We start from the raw sequence: 17,500 nt of genomic DNA, 5'->3' as shown, positions 1-17,500 counted from the left end.
TGCCGTGGGTGACCACGGTTCTCCCGCCATCCAACCACTCCACGCGACCTGTGAAGATCAGGTTGGCCAGTTGCTGCCGCTGCTGCAGCGTCAGGAGGTCAGGGCAGGCGGAGGGCAGCACCTCTGGGGTGGTAGAGGGCACCTCTGTGGTGGTGGAGGGCCTCGGTGTGACCTCTGGGGGGTCACGGGGGCTCTGTGACCTGCGACGGTGTGCCCTCGTCTGTCGTCTTGCATTCTGACCACGAGGTCGCCTCGATCCGGCCGCAGACACTATCACCAACAAACACATCAACGCCACTAACAGCCGCATTGTTCCACCTATCGGAAGCGACGTGAACAGCTAATATCTGTTAATGCTGTATTGGCCGTATGCTCATTACCGTAAGACTCGAGAGATACACTCACAACACCCGCAAGTGTGCACTCTGACCCGCGAGTGTCTCTCGGCGCACGAGTCAGCAGAGTCAGCACCACGGCGCGCATACACCCACTTCCTTCCTGCTCGGCTCCGCGAGCCACACTGAGCCCGCCATAGGAGGTGAGGCGCAGCATCCTAAGTCCAGGAGGCCCGCCTGGTGGTGGTCTCTCTCCAGGCTCTGGCCAGGCTGGTGGTGGTCTCTCTCCAGGCTCTGGCCAGGCTGGTGGTGGTCTCTCTCCAGGCTCTGGCCAGGCTGGAGGTGGTCTCTCTCCAGGCTCTGGCCAGGCTGGAGGTGGTCTCTCTCCAGGCTCTGGCCAGGCTGGAGGTGGTCTCTCTCCAGGCTCTGGCCAGGCTGGAGGTGGTCTCTCTCCAGGCTCTGGCCAGGCTGGTGGTGGTCTCTCTCCAGGCTCTGGCCAGGCTGGTGGTGGTGGTGGTCTCTCTCCAGGCTCTGGCCAGGCTGGTGGTGGTCTCTCTCCAGGCTCTGGCCAGGCTGGTGGTGTAAGAAGGGTCTCTCCCCTGGTGAGAGGAGAACGGGCCGCTGGCACAGAGAGGTGTCAGTGTGTGAGCAACACCGCCAAGCATCTAGAGAGCACACCGGGTACTGGAGACCCCGCAAGCTGGCTGTCTAAGCTTACTTTTTTTTTTAACATATACAAGAGTTGTTACATTCTTGTATAACCTTGTACATTGTACCTTCTTGTACATTCTCTTGTACAAGTATGCGTAGCGTTTCGGGCAAGTCCTTAATCCTATGGTCCCTGGAATACGACCATTCTTCGACCCCCCACGAAGAATTGTTTTTACAACCAATGGGTTTAACCTAACCCATTTTACTGTTGGGTTTAACAGAGGCTACAGTTAAGGATTTGCGCCCAGTAAATCCTCCCCGGCCAGGATACGAACCTATGACAAAGCGCTCGTGGAACGTCAGGCGAGTGTCTTACCAGTACACCACGGAGACTGGCTGGTGGCCAGTCTGGTGTTGCTTGAACTACTACTGCAAATTGACTGCTCATACTCAACCACTGGCCTATAAAAAGAGCCACACTGATGCCATTTCAAAATACTACAATTACTTGACACAAATTGGAAATGGAAATACCACAAATGGAAAACATTTCTGACCAGAAAGTACAAAATATTACAACAATGACAATAAAAATACTTGTTTGTAAAATTACAAAGGATCTAATTACAGTGATTTCATAGGATTTATATTTTGTATAGAACTGATACATACAGCTCTCAGAAAGGAATTCTGACGAGACAGGGCTAAGAGACAGTAAATGCTAATGAGAGAGAACACAACCAATCTTCACCAAGAAAGGAAGAGAAATGAAAGGTAAGAAAATGGTTCTCGACATATAAAATAGAATAAGAATTGATTAACTTTTAAATCAAAGACGGCACTGCAACTTCTGATGACTGATATGATTTGTACTTCTTCCGCGTAGACAGGATGATGGTGAAATTAATATTCGTCCAGAGACGCAGACACAACACAGGTGACGCGCGCACACAACACAGGTGACGCAGACATTATTATTATTATTAACATCTTTATTGATAAAATTAATTACAATTTTGCCTAATCTGAGGATTTTGATAGTCTTATTAAATTGAGGTTAATGCTAGTATTCACTGTCACGCAGGACAGAGGGGTCATACATAAGACAATAGGTCTAAACTGTAGGCTGAAGCACATATATATCATGGTTACAATCAATGTTTTAATGTGTGGATATGTGAAAACAACTTTCTATTGTGCACTGCCACACAAGGGCAGGGATGGGTTCATAAGTGATACAGCTTAGAATATAAATAGAAATTGTTCTTCATTCTTTAAAATGGACAAGCAAATTTTGGGTAAATTGTTAGGATGTCGTCCAGAACACCTGAGTCAATAAAATAGTTACACAGTTGGTGGTACAAGAGGCCAAGAGGTCTAAATTCCTTTACGGTTTCACATTCATCAATATAGTGTTCTAGTGAATGCATTAAAGGTTTATCACAGAGTTTACAATCTGAATATTCTGGTAGTGGCTCAGCCTCACTAACCTGCCAGATGTGTCTATAGCCATGGCGAATTCGCGCAATTACTACATCACATTGCCTGGTCCGATTACTGTGCTGACCATACAAATACCTATTATTACAGAACTTGTCATAACTTTTAATACTGCAGCTTTCAGGTCTCTGTGCATTTCTTAGTTCTTCTAAATCTGAATTAACAGTCAGAGTACAAGTGACGGGCAAGGAGCCGAGAGCAGCCTGGAAGAGTTTACCCGAAGTAAACAGAAAAGGTAGGAACAGAGACGGAGGAGTGAACGCCCTAGAAGACTGAAGATAACAAGAACAGTGAGAACTTGAGAAAGCAGAGCGCCCGAGAAATACAAATGGAATGATAGAGAGGTACAAGACTGAGAGAGGGAGGCCAGTACCCAGAACGAGGAGGAGCCGCTGGGCTGCTGGAGGAATGAGGGAGCAGGGCACTTAAAGCGAGGGAGAGAAGCTGAAAGAGGGAGGCATGAGATGGAGGAGAGGAACTAGAACGAGGGAGGAAAGGCGGAAGTGAGGGGAACTGGAGTGAGGCATCCACAGGTGGGCGTGAAGGCGCGGGCGGGGCGGTGATGCTCCAGGCTGATGGCCAAGATAAGCAAACAAGGCAAGCGCGCGCCCCATTGTTAACTTAAGCATCCTCCAAGGGGGAACAGTTATTCCTTCCCCATACTTTTAACAAAAGACCCAATTATATGAGTTACAGAAGTGATGTATTGTTGCTGTAATGTCCTTATAGAGGCAGCGGCGCCCGCGCCACCTGCTGGCACTATTGATCAACCTGTCCTTTAGCGTAGGAGGCTACGTCCACGACTCGCAACCCAGGATCCACGGCAGGGGACAGAGGCGGATGGATACGTTTCCTTTGACCTGATGTGCTCTGTTCACCTAGTAGTTGAAATATGCATCTGCGAGCGAGGCAACTGTTGTGGGTTGCGCCCCTGGGAAGCTCAGTCGCTAGCGTATAGAGATCTTCGATAAACGTGTGGCGCCTCTAGTAGGCTGGTAAGCTTGTGTGTGTGGCGCCTCTAGCAGGCTGGTAAGCTTGTGTGTGGCGCCTCTAGCAGGCTGGTAAGCTTGTGTGTGTAGCGCCTCTAGCAGGCTGGTAAGCTTGTATGCGAAGGTCAGAACTTGGATATTATTGGGTTGAATATTAAGACAGGCGAGACCTGATCAGGCGGGGCTCGGGGTCCAAGCACCCGTGATATAGACCACAAACTATGCACACAAGCATGCAAAACTGACTCCATGTAACGTCTGAAGATCAGACAGTTTCCTTCAGCATGGCGAGGCATCTTCAAGCACCCTAAACATCCCAGTTGGTGCAGAATATGTCGCTACATTCTTGTAAAACATTTTTACACAATAATATATCGCCATAAAATGTCCTGCCGCTAATAAGCACGCATTAATAACCTCGGTTGGGGTGTTCAAAGCGAGGATCTCAAATGTTAATAGAGGCAATTAGAAATCCAAGAAAGTGAATCCTAGGTCGTGTTAAATTTTACGCTTCATTAAGTCAGCGATGATGGGTGGAGACATCACAATGACAGGTGGACGGACAGCTTGATGGCTTGGCGAATACTGAAGTTGATGGGCTGGTGAAGGGTGGAGATGATTGATGGAAGGTTGTCAAGGCTCAAGGTTTGATAAGACAAAATAATGTAAATGTCACAGACAGTTACAACAGAGCGAGTGGTAGCACGAAGCTGTCTTGGACAAGCAGTTGAGTACCACTTATGACACCCCCCCAAGGACCAGTACACGTGGGGTCCCGTCATCTCTCTCTTCTACTGCTGCTTCTTCCAGACGCTTTCTATGATCACCTGCAGCTGCTGCTGTTCTTATTGGTCAGCTGCGTTTGTCTCCGCGTCGCGTGCCCATCTCCCATGCCCCCCCACCCTTGTGCCCATCTCCCATGCCCCCCATCCTCGTGCCCATTTCCCATGCCCCCCATCCTCTTGCCCATCTCCCATGCCCCCCATCCTCGTGCCCATCTCCCATGCCCCCCATCCTCGTGCCCATCTCCCATGCCCCCCATCCTCGTGCCCATCTCCCATGCCCCCCATCCTCGTGCCCATCTCCCATGTCCCCACCCTCGTGCCCATCTCCCATGTCCCCACCCTCGTGCCCTCACCCTCCGGTACCCCACTCCACTTCCCACCTGGAGCAGCTTGTCAAAGATCTGGCGAAGACAAATTAGCAGAGAAAACTTACTACCCTACAGGTCACTGGCTAATTAATTTGCAGTTCTATTGAGTTGTTTATGGCGTGTGCAGGGAAGCTGTGCACATTGCTCATGCAATATGTCAACTCATTTTCCCCTTAGCGAAGCGTCGCTATTACCGCGGGCTGACTAATGCTCAACCATTTGTTACCTTAAGCGCAAACAGCGCACCGCTAATAGACCCTCCTATAGTTCTTGTTATAGATTCAGCTACTCGGAACAAGTTCCAAGTAGCACGGGCTATGGTGAGCCCGTAACTTACCTGGCACAGGAGCGGGGCAAGGTAAGGTCTTCCTAGTTCTTGCCATCGCTCACATCAACAGCGTTTAATAGTCAGGGAGAAGGCAGCAACAAGGATAATGACTGCTCGGTAGAATCTTAAGACACTTCCTGATAAAACTGTCAGCGTACGAAGATGTGAGGTGAACTAATCAATAAGCACAACGGTGCTAACGAAAACGGGCGCCATATAGCAGCCATCAAGATCTCAAGAAGATATCAATTAAAAGATTCACCGATAGCTTAATCTCTTTTCAGTATTTCTTAACTGCTGGGCTGGGAAGTTGACAAATAGGCCAGTTATCATGAACGGTTGTCAATATTGGGGGCTCGGTTGTCTCATGTTTACAAACATAGCTGCTGCTATCCACAGCAACACACTCACGCTTCAGATGTCTCACAACACTTGTGATTATAGTCAGCAGAAAGAGAAGGGGAGGGGAGGGGGGGGAGGGTGAGAGAAGGAAAGGGAACCATCAGGAGAAAGCGCCAAGCCATTCCGCCTATAAAGCGTTGGGAAGGGGTCAGGATAAAGATTAGGGATGGGACGGGGGGGGGGGGGGGAGGGGGAAGGGATGATGCCCAAGCACATGGATGGTCGGGGGATTGAACGCCGACCTGCATGAAGTGAGACCGTCGCTCTACCGTCTAGCCCTGGTTGGGGGAGGGGGAGGGAGAGAGAGAGAGAGAGAGAGAGAGAGAGAGAGAGAGAGAGAGAGAGAGAGAGAGAGAGAGAGAGAGAGAGAGAGAGAGAGAGAGAGAGAGAGAGAGAGAGAGAGAGAGATATTGGGGAAGGAGGGATGTTCCTGACCATTTAACACATACTAAAGTCATCATGCACGATCACAAGCCCACTTCTGACAATAACAATCAATACACCCTTTATACCGTATTGAATTTAGTGTTACACATACTCCACCACGACCACACAAACTATCCACCATAACGACAGTCCTCACACTAACTATCTCAACATCACTCAAAACCATGACCATTAAGCCCAAACCATCTCCACCGAACAAAAAAAAAACATTCCCCAAAAATATCTCCAACACTAACACGAACCATCACAACCAAACCCATCGAGTAGGTTTAAGATTCGCTACCTGGAACAAGAAGTTCCAAGTAGCACGGACTATGGTGAGCCCGTCTTGGTGTGTGCTAACTTGACGGGTCTAAGGACCACAACTCCACCTCCGGAAAATATCGATCATCACTAAGGTGTGTGATACAGGACTAGGACGGAGCAGGTTAGGAGATTTTTTTTTATGTATTCTATCCACTCTTCTTGAGGGGGCGCGAGATAGGAGGTTAGATAGGAATAGTGCTTTTTGGGGGGTCATAAAACTATTCATTTGCAAATTGGTACAACAGAAATACAGCGAATACTCAACACAAATTTGAGAGAGAGAGAGAGAGAGAGAGAGAGAGAGAGAGAGAGAGAGAGAGAGAGAGAGAGAGAGAGAGAGAGAGAGAGAGAGAGAGAGAGAGAGAGAGAGAGAGAAGAGAGAAGAGAGTGAGAGTGAGAGAAGAGAGAGTGAGAGAAGAGAGAGTGAGAGAAGAGAGAGAGAGTGAGAGAAGAGAGAAGAGAGAGTGAGAGAAGAGAGAGAGTGAGAGAAGAGAGATAGTGAGAGAAGACAGAGAGAGAGAGAGAGAGAGAGAGAGAGAGAGAGAGAGAGAGAGAGAGAGAGAGAGAGAGAGAGAGAGAGAGAGAGAGAGAGAGAGAGAGAGAGAGAGAGAGAGACAGAGAGAGAGACAGAGACAGAGACAGAGACAGAGAGAGAGACAGAGACAGAGACAGAGAGAGAGACAGAGACAGAGAGAGACAGACAGACTTAAGCATTAACAAAACTAGATTGCTTGCCAAGGCAGAATAATCACCCGCGCTCACACAACCAATATAACACAAACCACTCAACAGATCCCAGTAACCATTTAACTCTTGAAAACATTATGCAATGCATTTAAAATATTACAATTTAATTTGCATTTTTTTGTCATATTATTCCCGCAAACCTTGAACTACTGGATAGTCGACTGTGTTCGTCGGAAGGTGGACTGAGGAATAACTGGATGGTAATAGTAGTTAATACTTAGCAGTAGTAGTTAACCCGTTTCCCTGCCCCTTAACAACCCAGAAATGGTTTTTAATATCCATTTTGGTTTTTTCTTAGACGCGCTAGAAGTTGGTACCCCCCAAACGAAAAGATTCTGCCGACTTAAGAGGACCGTCTGTGCCCCGCACAAACAAGGAGATTCTACCCCTACTCGACAGGAGTTTCTGCCCGATTCGATTCCCATGATCACAGTTAGAGGCGAGAGGAGACACTTAGTTTTATGGACCTTGGGAGCTAGCCAGGGCGGAGGAGCCACCAGCTTGGTAGCGCCATAACCCCGTGTTAAGCGTCGCTCTCACACTCCTCATCACTCTCCCCTCAACACGCATTATCACTGAAGAATGCCCATAAAGATTGGGTTTCCCTCGCCATAAAAATTCAACGCGCGGAATCACTGGCTCTTTACTGGTTGAACGACATCCTCGCTATTGATAGGGTTGGCGTTCGATTCCCGGTCGTGCAAGTGGTTGGGCCCCTTCACTCCATCCTCTTACCCCAGCTCCTATCTTGCCATCATATCCCTTAGTAGTGGTGAATAGTCATAGTGGCTCACCCTCACCTGGCCTCCCAGGGGTGCCACCTGGCCTCCCAGGGGGTGCCACCTGGCTCCCCCAGGGGGTGCCACCTGGCTCCCCCAGGGGGTGCCACCTGGCTCCCCCAGGGGGTGCCTCCTGGATCCCCCAGGGGGTGCCACCTGTCTCCCCCAGGGGGTGCCACTTGGCTCCCCAAAACCAACGTGAGAAGGCGTGCGGGGGGGGGGGGGGTTACCAGCGAGTGTCAACACTACACCTGAGAGGCGTCATGGCACCAGTCACACTTCCCTCCTCCGTGCGTGCGTGTGCGTGTGTACTCACACCAGCAGCAGTGTTGTGATTAATGCCCGCAACACACTGTTCCTGGGTTCGACTCCCGGCCAGGACGAGATGCCTGACCCACGTTTTATTAAGCTCCCAGGTACCTAGTAGTAAATAGGTACCTGGGAGCTACTCAACTATTGTGGGTCGCATCCTGAGGTACGTCAGTCGTTGGCTGGGTGCAGCTCGGTAATCCTACCAGGCTTCCTGTCCCCGAGAAGGAGAATCCAAATGACGAGCTTGGAGATGTATCTGGAACTTCAATTTCTTACAAATGATAATTACTTTTTCAGAAGACGGGGGTGATGTTGCCCAACCGTCGCGCTCCTCTCAGGTGAGCCTAATTACCGCTGAGGAGGAGGAGGAGGAGGGAGAGGAAGGAAGGAAGGAAGGAAGGAAGGAAGGAAGGAAGGAAGGAAGGAAGGAAGGAAGGAAGGGAGGAAGGAAGGAAGGAAGGAAGGAAGGAAGGAAGGAAGGAGGGAAGGAGGGAGGGAGGAAGGAAGGAAGGAAGGAAGGAAGGAGGGAAGGAGGGAGGGAGGAAGGAAGGGAGGAAGGAAGGAAGGAGGGAAGGAGGGAGGGAGGAAGGAAGGAAGGAAGGAAGGAAGGAGGGAAGGAGGGAGGGAGGAAGGAAGGGAGGAAGGAAGGAAGGAGGGAAGGAGGGAGGGAGGAAGGAAGGAAGGAAGGAAGGAAGGAGGGAAGGAGGGAGGGAGGAAGGAAGGAAGGAAGGAAGGAAGGAAGGAAGGAGGGAGGGAGGGAGGGAGGAAGGAAGGAAGGAGGGAAGGAGGGAGGGAGGAAGGAAGGAAGGAAGGAAGGAAGGAGGGAAGGAGGGAGGGAGGAAGGAAGGGAGGAAGGAAGGAAGGAGGGAAGGAGGGAGGGAGGAAGGAAGGAAGGAAGGAAGGAAGGAGGGAAGGAGGGAGGGAGGAAGGAAGGGAGGAAGGAAGGAAGGAGGGAAGGAGGGAGGGAGGAAGGAAGGAAGGAAGGAAGGAAGGAGGGAAGGAGGGAGGGAGGAAGGAAGGGAGGAAGGAAGGAAGGAGGGAAGGAGGGAGGGAGGAAGGAAGGAAGGAAGGAAGGAAGGAGGGAAGGAGGGAGGGAGGAAGGAAGGGAGGAAGGAAGGAAGGAGGGAAGGAGGGAGGGAGGAAGGAAGGAAGGAAGGAAGGAAGGAAGGAAGGAGGGAGGGAGGGAGGGAGGAAGGAAGGGAGGAAGGAAGGAAGGAAGGAAGGAAGGAAGGAAGGAGGAAGGAAGGAAGGAAGGAAGGAAGGAAGGAAGGAAGGAAGGAAGGGAGGAAGGAAGGAAGGAAGGAAGGAAGGAAGGAAGGAGGAAGGAAGGAAGGAAGGAAGGAAGGAAGGAAGGAAGGAAGGAAGGGAGGAAGGAAGGAAGGAAGGGAGGAAGGAAGGGAGGAAGGAAGGAAGGAAGGAAGGAAGGAAGGAAGGAAGGAAGGAAGGGAGGAAGGAAGGAAGGAAGGGAGGAAGGAAGGAAGGAAGGGAGGAAGGAAGGAAGGAAGGAAGGAAGGAAGGAAGGGAGGAAGGAAGGAGGAAGGAAGGAAGGAAGGAAGGAAGGAAGGGAGGAAGGAAGGAAGGAAGGGAGGAAGGAAGGAAGGAAGGAAGGAAGGGAGGAAGGAAGGAAGGAAGGAAGGAAGGAAGGAGGAAGGAAGGAAGGAAGGAAGGAAGGGAGGAGGAAGGAAGGAAGGAAGGAAGGAAGGAAGGAAGGAGGAAGGAAGGAAGGAAGGAAGGAAGGAAGGAAGGAAGGAAGGAAGGAAGGGAGGAAGGAAGGAGGAAGGAAGGAAGGAAGGAAGGAAGGAAGGGAGGAAGGAAGGAAGGAAGGGAGGAAGGAAGGAAGGAAGGAAGGAAGGGAGGAAGGAAGGAAGGAAGGAAGGAAGGAAGGAAGGAGGAAGGAAGGAAGGAAGGAAGGAAGGGAGGGAGGAAGGAAGGAAGGAGGAAGGAAGGAAGGAAGGAAGGAAGGAAGGAAGGAAGGAAGGAAGGGAGGAAGGAAGGAGGAAGGAAGGAAGGAAGGAAGGAAGGAAGGGAGGAAGGAAGGAAGGAAGGAAGGAAGGAAGGAAGGAAGGAAGGAAGGGAGGAAGGAAGGAAGGAAGGAAGGAAGGAAGGAAGGAGGAAGGAAGGAAGGAAGGAAGGAAGGGAGGGAGGAAGGAAGGAAGGAAGGAAGGAAGGAGGGAAGGAGGGAGGGAGGGAGGGAGGAAGGAAGGAAGGAAGGAAGGAAGGAAGGAAGGAAGGAAGGAAGGAAGGAAGGAAGGAAGGAAGGAAGGAAGGAAGGAAGGAAGGAAGGAAGGAAGGAAGGAAGGAGGGAAGGAGGGAGGGAGGAAGGAAGGAAGGAAGGAAGGAAGGAAGGAAGGAAGGAAGGAAGGAAGGAAGGAAGGAAGGAAGGAAGGAAGGAAGGAAGGGAGGAGGAATAGGGCGTAACTAGCCAACACGACGCCATCTCTAGTTTATCATAATGAGTGGCTGCGTCTGGAGTGAACCACCTCTACCCCGCCCAAGATCACCCCACCCCACCTCAGCCCACACCCCGCCCACCTCACCCCCACACCCCGCCCACCTCACCGCCGCCCCACCTCCGCCCACACCCCGCCCACCTCACCTCCACCCCACCTCCGCCCACGCCCCACCCATTGGCCACGCTCCTCGGGCCCCCCCACACAGCACCACACACCCACCCCACGTGTCCCACGCCCCAGGACTCCCTCATCCTGGGAAAGAATCCCAGGAAGGGCATTGCAGGATCAGTGCCCCACCCTGCCCGTGCCCCTCTCCACCAGGGGCACATCCCGCTCTGCCCAACACAACAGAATTTGTTCTATTATACGGAAGGAAATATAAATCTTATCAAAAGTTTAGCCTACTTTCCTAGACAATGTCCAAAGGAGACCCTTACTTGCCAACGAGAGAGACTTCGGAGCTGAGGGGATTGAGCTCTGAGGAAAGACAGAACTGGACCTTACTACACTGGAGGAAATGAGAGATAGAGGAGCTCATGATAACAACATATAAGATTCTAAAGAAAATTGACAAAGCAGACAAAGCAGCGTTGTTCAAAGTTAGGAACAGCAGAACGAGGGGTCATAGATGGAAACTGGAGACGCGAATATGTCAGAGACATCAGGAAGAATTTGTTCAGTGTTAGAGTTGTCAATAAGTGGAACTAGTTTGATGCAGAAGGTGGTGAAGCTACTTCGATTCAAAATTTTAAATGTATATATGAGAAAAGTGTGAGAAATGAGTCATTGCATTAATCTAAGAACGTTCGGAAGGCGGGACCAGGAGCCTAACTCGACCCTGCAAGCACATCTAGGTGAGTACCTCTAGCCGAGTACACACCTGGGTGGCAAGCATCACTCATCACCATCACTCGCCTGGCACAAGCCTCCTTATAACCACCAATTGGCGAGTACCATCACTCTACCAAATTACACACAAGCACGCGGCACTAGTGAGGCCCATACCTCGGCTCCTCCTCCACCTTCCCCCTCACCCCTCCACCTTCCCTCACACCTCCACCTTCCCTCACACCTCCACCTTCCCCCACACCTCCACCTTCCCTCACACCTCCACCTTCCCCCACACCTCCACCATGGTCATCACCGCGGTGCTCACGCTGCCCTCCACCACCATCACCACCACCACCACCATCATCAGTCATCTCCCGTGCCACCACCAACTCAACCATTAAGGAAGAGTTTACTGACAAGTGTTCACATCAGGAGTGACATTTAAAAGCAGGTTATTAAGGAAGGTTAATGGGCCGACATTTAGGGTATGAAGTTTTGAACCTATGAATACAATTAATTACCCACGACCTCTAACTGTATTCATACCTCTCATCCAGCTCAGTTCATTGCTCACGATTTATAAAGTTGTTACGGACCCGAGCCCAGCGTCCGAGCACGGAGCTGTGACGACCACGCCATCTGTGGGTCAGCTCCCGAAACCCCCTCCAAATGGACGACGCCATCTAGTGAGGACGAGATATACTGGCCACAAGGGCTGGTTTCCCGTCCTGATCAGCTCATAACACAGCCGCTGCTGACCTCTGGTGAGGTGGCGCTTAGACAGCAACGCCATCTATGGAGTGGATAGGTGGGCGTTTGTGTCTAAGCCTGTAAGTGAGGTGCCCTAGGGTGTAACCGGTACTGATGACGTGTCTGATTACAGAGTCGACCTAGGACTGTTGTAATGAACGTTGGCTCAGTCTACCCGAGGCAGCCGTAGAACCTCCACGCATTTGCTGCTGAAGCTGTGAGTCACCCCCCCCCCCCCGGATGAACACTGTTGTGTTAGCCTGCCTGTGACGTGGCAGTTGAGGAATTGTCGTACCCGGGACTGACTGGTGGAGAAGACTAACCACTGGGGTGTTGTGGTGAGGAGAGTGATCTGTGAAATCACACGAGGCTCCTGCCTAGGGCTCACAACCCTAGTATCGGTCGTGGAGTGGCCTAACCTGCGGAACTGATTGGAACCTGCCAGCTACAGGCTGGATTTGTGGTTGACGGCCTCCACGACTGCGCACCCAGTGGGACTGTGATTTGGCTGGCCTGTGGCCGGGGTAGACTCGCCGAGGGAATCAAAGGATTCATCGTGAGGCCACAATAGAACCAGGACCACTCGTCTTGAGCACCGTGAACGTCTTGCGAGTTCGGAGGAAGACCAGCGATTGTAAATAAGTGTAGTAATAATAAGTGTGAGACTGTTTATATATTTATTTATGGTGGTGGTGCTAATATATACTTAATAGAGAGCAGTTTTATCCCTTCCCCTTTAATTTACTTGCGTTACGGAGCACACCCCTTGAAAGCCACTACTAGCTTGGGGCCGGATACCCAAGCTCTACTAACATTAGAGAAAGAACCCAGTTGCGACCCAAGAGGGCCGTAACAAAAGTAAAAAATATTTCCTAGCATTAATGTCTCGTCTAATTCTAGCGTCTACGGGTGTCTTCTTGTTTTCCTTCTGCCTGCAGTAAACAGTACAAATTTGTCTACTTTGTCAATCCCCTTATGTATCTTGTATATCGCGATTATGTCCGCACTGCACCTTCTGTTTGTTCTAGTGAAGTAATATTTAGCTTCCTTGCCAGCCAGGCTTCCTAATTCTGGGAACAGGAGCGTGACTCCAACCAACTGATTGATTGATGATTATTAAGCCACCCAAGAGGTGGCACGGGCATGAATAGCCCGTAAGTGCTTAACACTTTGCGGGCTATTCTTGCCCGTGCCACCACCTGGGTGGGTTAATTTTCGCTGCACTTGGGTATGACACTTGGGTATGACACTTGTGTCCTGTATGACCCGGGAGACAGTCACCCGAGCGACCGTCCCGTGACATGATCAAGGCAGCTGAGAAACTTATGGCATTAATGCATATGGAATACTTGCACGACAGCAGCGGCTGCAGAATTTTATGTTAAACACACATTTGTTCACACCTTGATTTTCCATCTTTCTCTTGAATGACCTTTCCCATCATCCTATCTCAGACCTCTGGACATGGTAGAGGTCCACACAAGGTGACTCAGATCAAGCTCTAACTGCTCCTGGCTGGTGCTGCATTTCAGGTGATTTCAACACGATAAAGTAAGTAATTATCAAAAGAGGGCACCATGCCGGGAAGGTTATGTAGCACTCAACATGGTAAAGATCTTGGTGGCCAAACAAGATCAATGGCCCTAAGGTTGCACATCGAGCCCAACTGTGTGGACACCCAGAAGACGACTATTACAACTCAAGACGCTCAGTCAGTAACAGCTTCACTGCACCATATTCTCACAACTACTAGACGGTACAACCCAAGTACACTGACTCAGTGTTGGCTCTGGACCAGAAATGACTTCAATCGGTACCTAAAGTAAGTGTACAGTAACACTAAAATATACATCTATACATCCAACTGTATACACCGTGTATGTCACCCACATTTGAGAGGGGGGCCTGACGGCTGAGTGGACAGCGCTCGGGATTCGTAGTCCTAAGGTTCCGGGTTCAATCACCGGCGGTGGTGGAAACAAATGGGCAAAGTTTCTTTCACCCAGATGCTTCTGTTCATCTAGCAATAAATAGGAACGTGGGAATTAGACCGCTGCTACGGGCTGCTTCCTGAAGATGTGAACAAAAAGGTGGCCTGGTCGAGAACCGGGCCGAGGAGACTCCAAGCCCCGAAATCATCACAAGATAACCTCAAGATAACCCAGTTTCTATTAAAGCATTATCTTGGGCTTGGCTTTGACATGAGCCAAGGACAAATTAAGACAGGGACAAGGACAGAAATAAGGGACAGAGAAAGGGACGGAGACGATCAGCGGGATAGGGGGGCAAGGGGGGGCGAGAGAGGGATAGGAGGGACAGTCAGGGACATCAATACAGACCTGCCCATAGGGAATGAGGTGGTCCCTTGCCAGTGTGTACACTGCAACACTTAAGGTCACGTCTTGTTGACACGCTCAACAGCCGTTTCTGTCCTCAATATGTGACGAGTTGAGAAGGTCAACACCTGTAATGTTTTGCCAGCGCCAACACCTCCCTTTCTTGCACAAATGTATGGGGGATCATTTTCAACATTTTGGTCTCCTTATAAAGCTTTGAACAGCGCAGAAAAATTATAAACTATGATTAGTAACTTTCATCGTCGTTCTTGTAAGCGAAATACAATTATCGATAAAATCCACAACTCAAATATTCAAATACAAAAAGATCATTATTAGATGAATATATTGGTAGGAGCTCCACCCGCCCCCCAGTACACCCGCCGCCCAGTACACCGGCCGCCCAGTACACCCGCCGCCCAGTACACCGGCCGCCCAGTACACCCGCCGCCCAGTACACCCGCCGACACAGTACACCCGCCGCCCATTACACCCACCACCCAGTACACCCACCGCCCAGTACACCCGCCGCCCAGTACACCCGCCGCCCAGTACACCCACCCAGTACACCCGCCGCCCAGTACACCCACCACCAAGTACACCCACCACCAAGTACACCCACCACCCAGTACACTGCCAGTGTTGCATCACCAGCAGACAAGACACACGAGCAATATCCAGTATCAACAATACATCATCCTAATCAGTCACGCTTTCTCAGCCACACGAATTTAATAATAAAAAAACATAATCTTGGTATAAAACTTTGGCGTGTATTAAGTGGCGAGGCCTCGACGCACTCTGGGAGTGTACAGCACCACTTAGTGTACATCAAGTGGCGGGGCCTCGACGCACTCTGGGAGTGTACAGCACCACTTAGTGTACATCAAGTGGCGGGGCCTCGACGCACTCTGGGAGTGTACAGCAGCACTTAGTGTACATCAAGTGGCGGGGTCACGCACTCTGGGAGTGTACAGCAGCACTTAGTGTACATCAGTAAGGACTGCAGGTTACAGACTCATATTAGACGCCCATCATGAGGATAACACGTTTGCTAGTTTGTAAATATGAAAATATCACAATCTTAGGAAGTTAGCTTTGTTTGCTGCTATGGGAAGCTGTAGAGCTGGGGACCTGAGGAGCTACAGAGCTTCAGGACCCCGAGGAGCTACAGAGCTTGAGGACCCCGAGGAGCTACAGAGCTTCAGGACCCCGAGGAGCTACAGAGCTTGAGGACCCCGAGGAGCTACAGAGCTTGAGGACCCCGAGGAGCTACAGAGCTTCAGGACCCCGAGGAGCTACAGAGCTTGAGGACCCCGAGGAGCTACAGAGCTTGAGGACCCCGAGGAGCTACAGAGCTTCAGGACCCCGAGGAGCTACAGAGCTTCAGGACCCCGAGGAGCTACAGAGCTTGAGGACCCCGAGGAGCTACAGAGCTTCAGGACCCCGAGGAGCTACAGAGCTTCAGGACCCCGAGGAGCTACAGAGGATGGAAGGGAACTATCAGGGGGGAAAGCGCCAAGCCACTGCGACTCTTATATAACACTGGGAAGATGATCAGGATAAGGATTTGGGATGGGACGGAGGGAGGGAGGGAAGGAATGGTGCCCAAACACTCGTGGACGGTCGGGGATTGAACGCCGACCTGCATGAAGCGGGACTGTCGCTTCAACAACACCATGCAACAGCGTGCAAGACCTGACAGCTTGCACGCTCAACCACACGAAAACATTCAGCGCGAACCAGGCAACGATACCCCTAGTACCCGACCGAGCAGGTCACCAGGTACCCCAGTACAATCGACGCCCCCTGGTCACCGACGAGGCCATCACCTACAGGAAGTAGCGTCTGTAGAGCACAAGACCACACCCCCGACCACACCATGTCCACCCCTCCCCCTCACCACACCGTGTCCCCGTATGGGTGGGGCGCGGCCCAAGACACTATCCGGGCAGGGACAAGAATGGGGTGTCCGTCAATGGTTGAGACTTTGACTGTCACTCTGTGTCTGTCTGTCGGTGGAGTCCCCCGGGGGCTGAGGTGACGGGTTCCTGTCGTGTGCTGTGAAACACATTTTGAAAAAATTAGAGTGCTCAGAGAGGCAGGTATGTGGGTATAAACATATGTGGTTGCAGGTATGTAGGTATAAACGTATGTGGTGGCAGGTATGTAGGTATAAACGTATGTGGTGGCAGGTAAATATAAACATATGTGGTGGCAGGTATGTAGGTATAAACGTATGTGGTGGCAGGTAAATATAAACATATGTGGTGGCAGGTATGTAGGTATAAACATATGTGGTTGCAGGTATGTAGGTATAAACATATGTGGTGGCAGGTATGTAGTTAGATATAATAAGGTATTGGAAGGTAGGTCAATAAGTAGGTTAGACAGGTAAGAAAGTAGATTGATAAGAGAAGTATGATGCTTCTGTCGCCGAACTTTACACCCAGAGTTGTGGTGGTCAACTACCACACACTACACCCAGTGTTGTGGTGGGTCAACTACCACACTACACCCACTGTTGAGGTGGTCAACTACCACACACTACACCCAGTGTTGTGGTGGTCAACTACCACACTATACACCCAGTGTTGTGGTAGTCAACTACCGCACACTACACCCAGTGTTGTGGTGGTCAACTACCACACTATACACCCAGTGTTGTGGTGGTCAACTACCACACTACACCCAGTGTTGTGGTGGTCAACTACCACACTATACACCCAGTGTTGTGGTGGGCAACTCCCCAAGTGACGGCCTCAAACAATGCAAATTTTTATGTTTATGAAAACATTTGCCCTTTGGCAGAGTCAAGCATAAAGAAGACTAAGGCTTCGAATCTCGGGCAGACCGTAGCTCCAAGTGCCATAACGTTAGCGTCACCAGTCAGGGGTGCTACGCCCCCTTTTTTGGGGGGCGGGGCAGTAAAGAGGAAGGAGTAGAAGTGGGAAATACAGTGAGAGGTATGAAAGTAGGCGGGCTGTCCGCCTTGCTGACTCTACACCCCCCTGTCATTTCAATAAGGAGTCGCGATAGCTTCTTAGAATATGCAATCAAAATTCTCGACAATGCCTCACCTTTCATCGATTTTGTGATTTATTGGGTTGTTTAAATATTTAATTTACTCGTGACGCCAATAATTTACAGTTGCAAAAGCCTGTTCTTACCTAGTTGTGCT

This window comes from Procambarus clarkii, chromosome 56, assembly GCF_040958095.1.
Source record: "Procambarus clarkii isolate CNS0578487 chromosome 56, FALCON_Pclarkii_2.0, whole genome shotgun sequence".
NCBI classification, from domain to species: Eukaryota; Metazoa; Arthropoda; class Malacostraca; order Decapoda; family Cambaridae; genus Procambarus; species Procambarus clarkii.
This window is presented reverse-complemented; position numbering follows the sequence as displayed.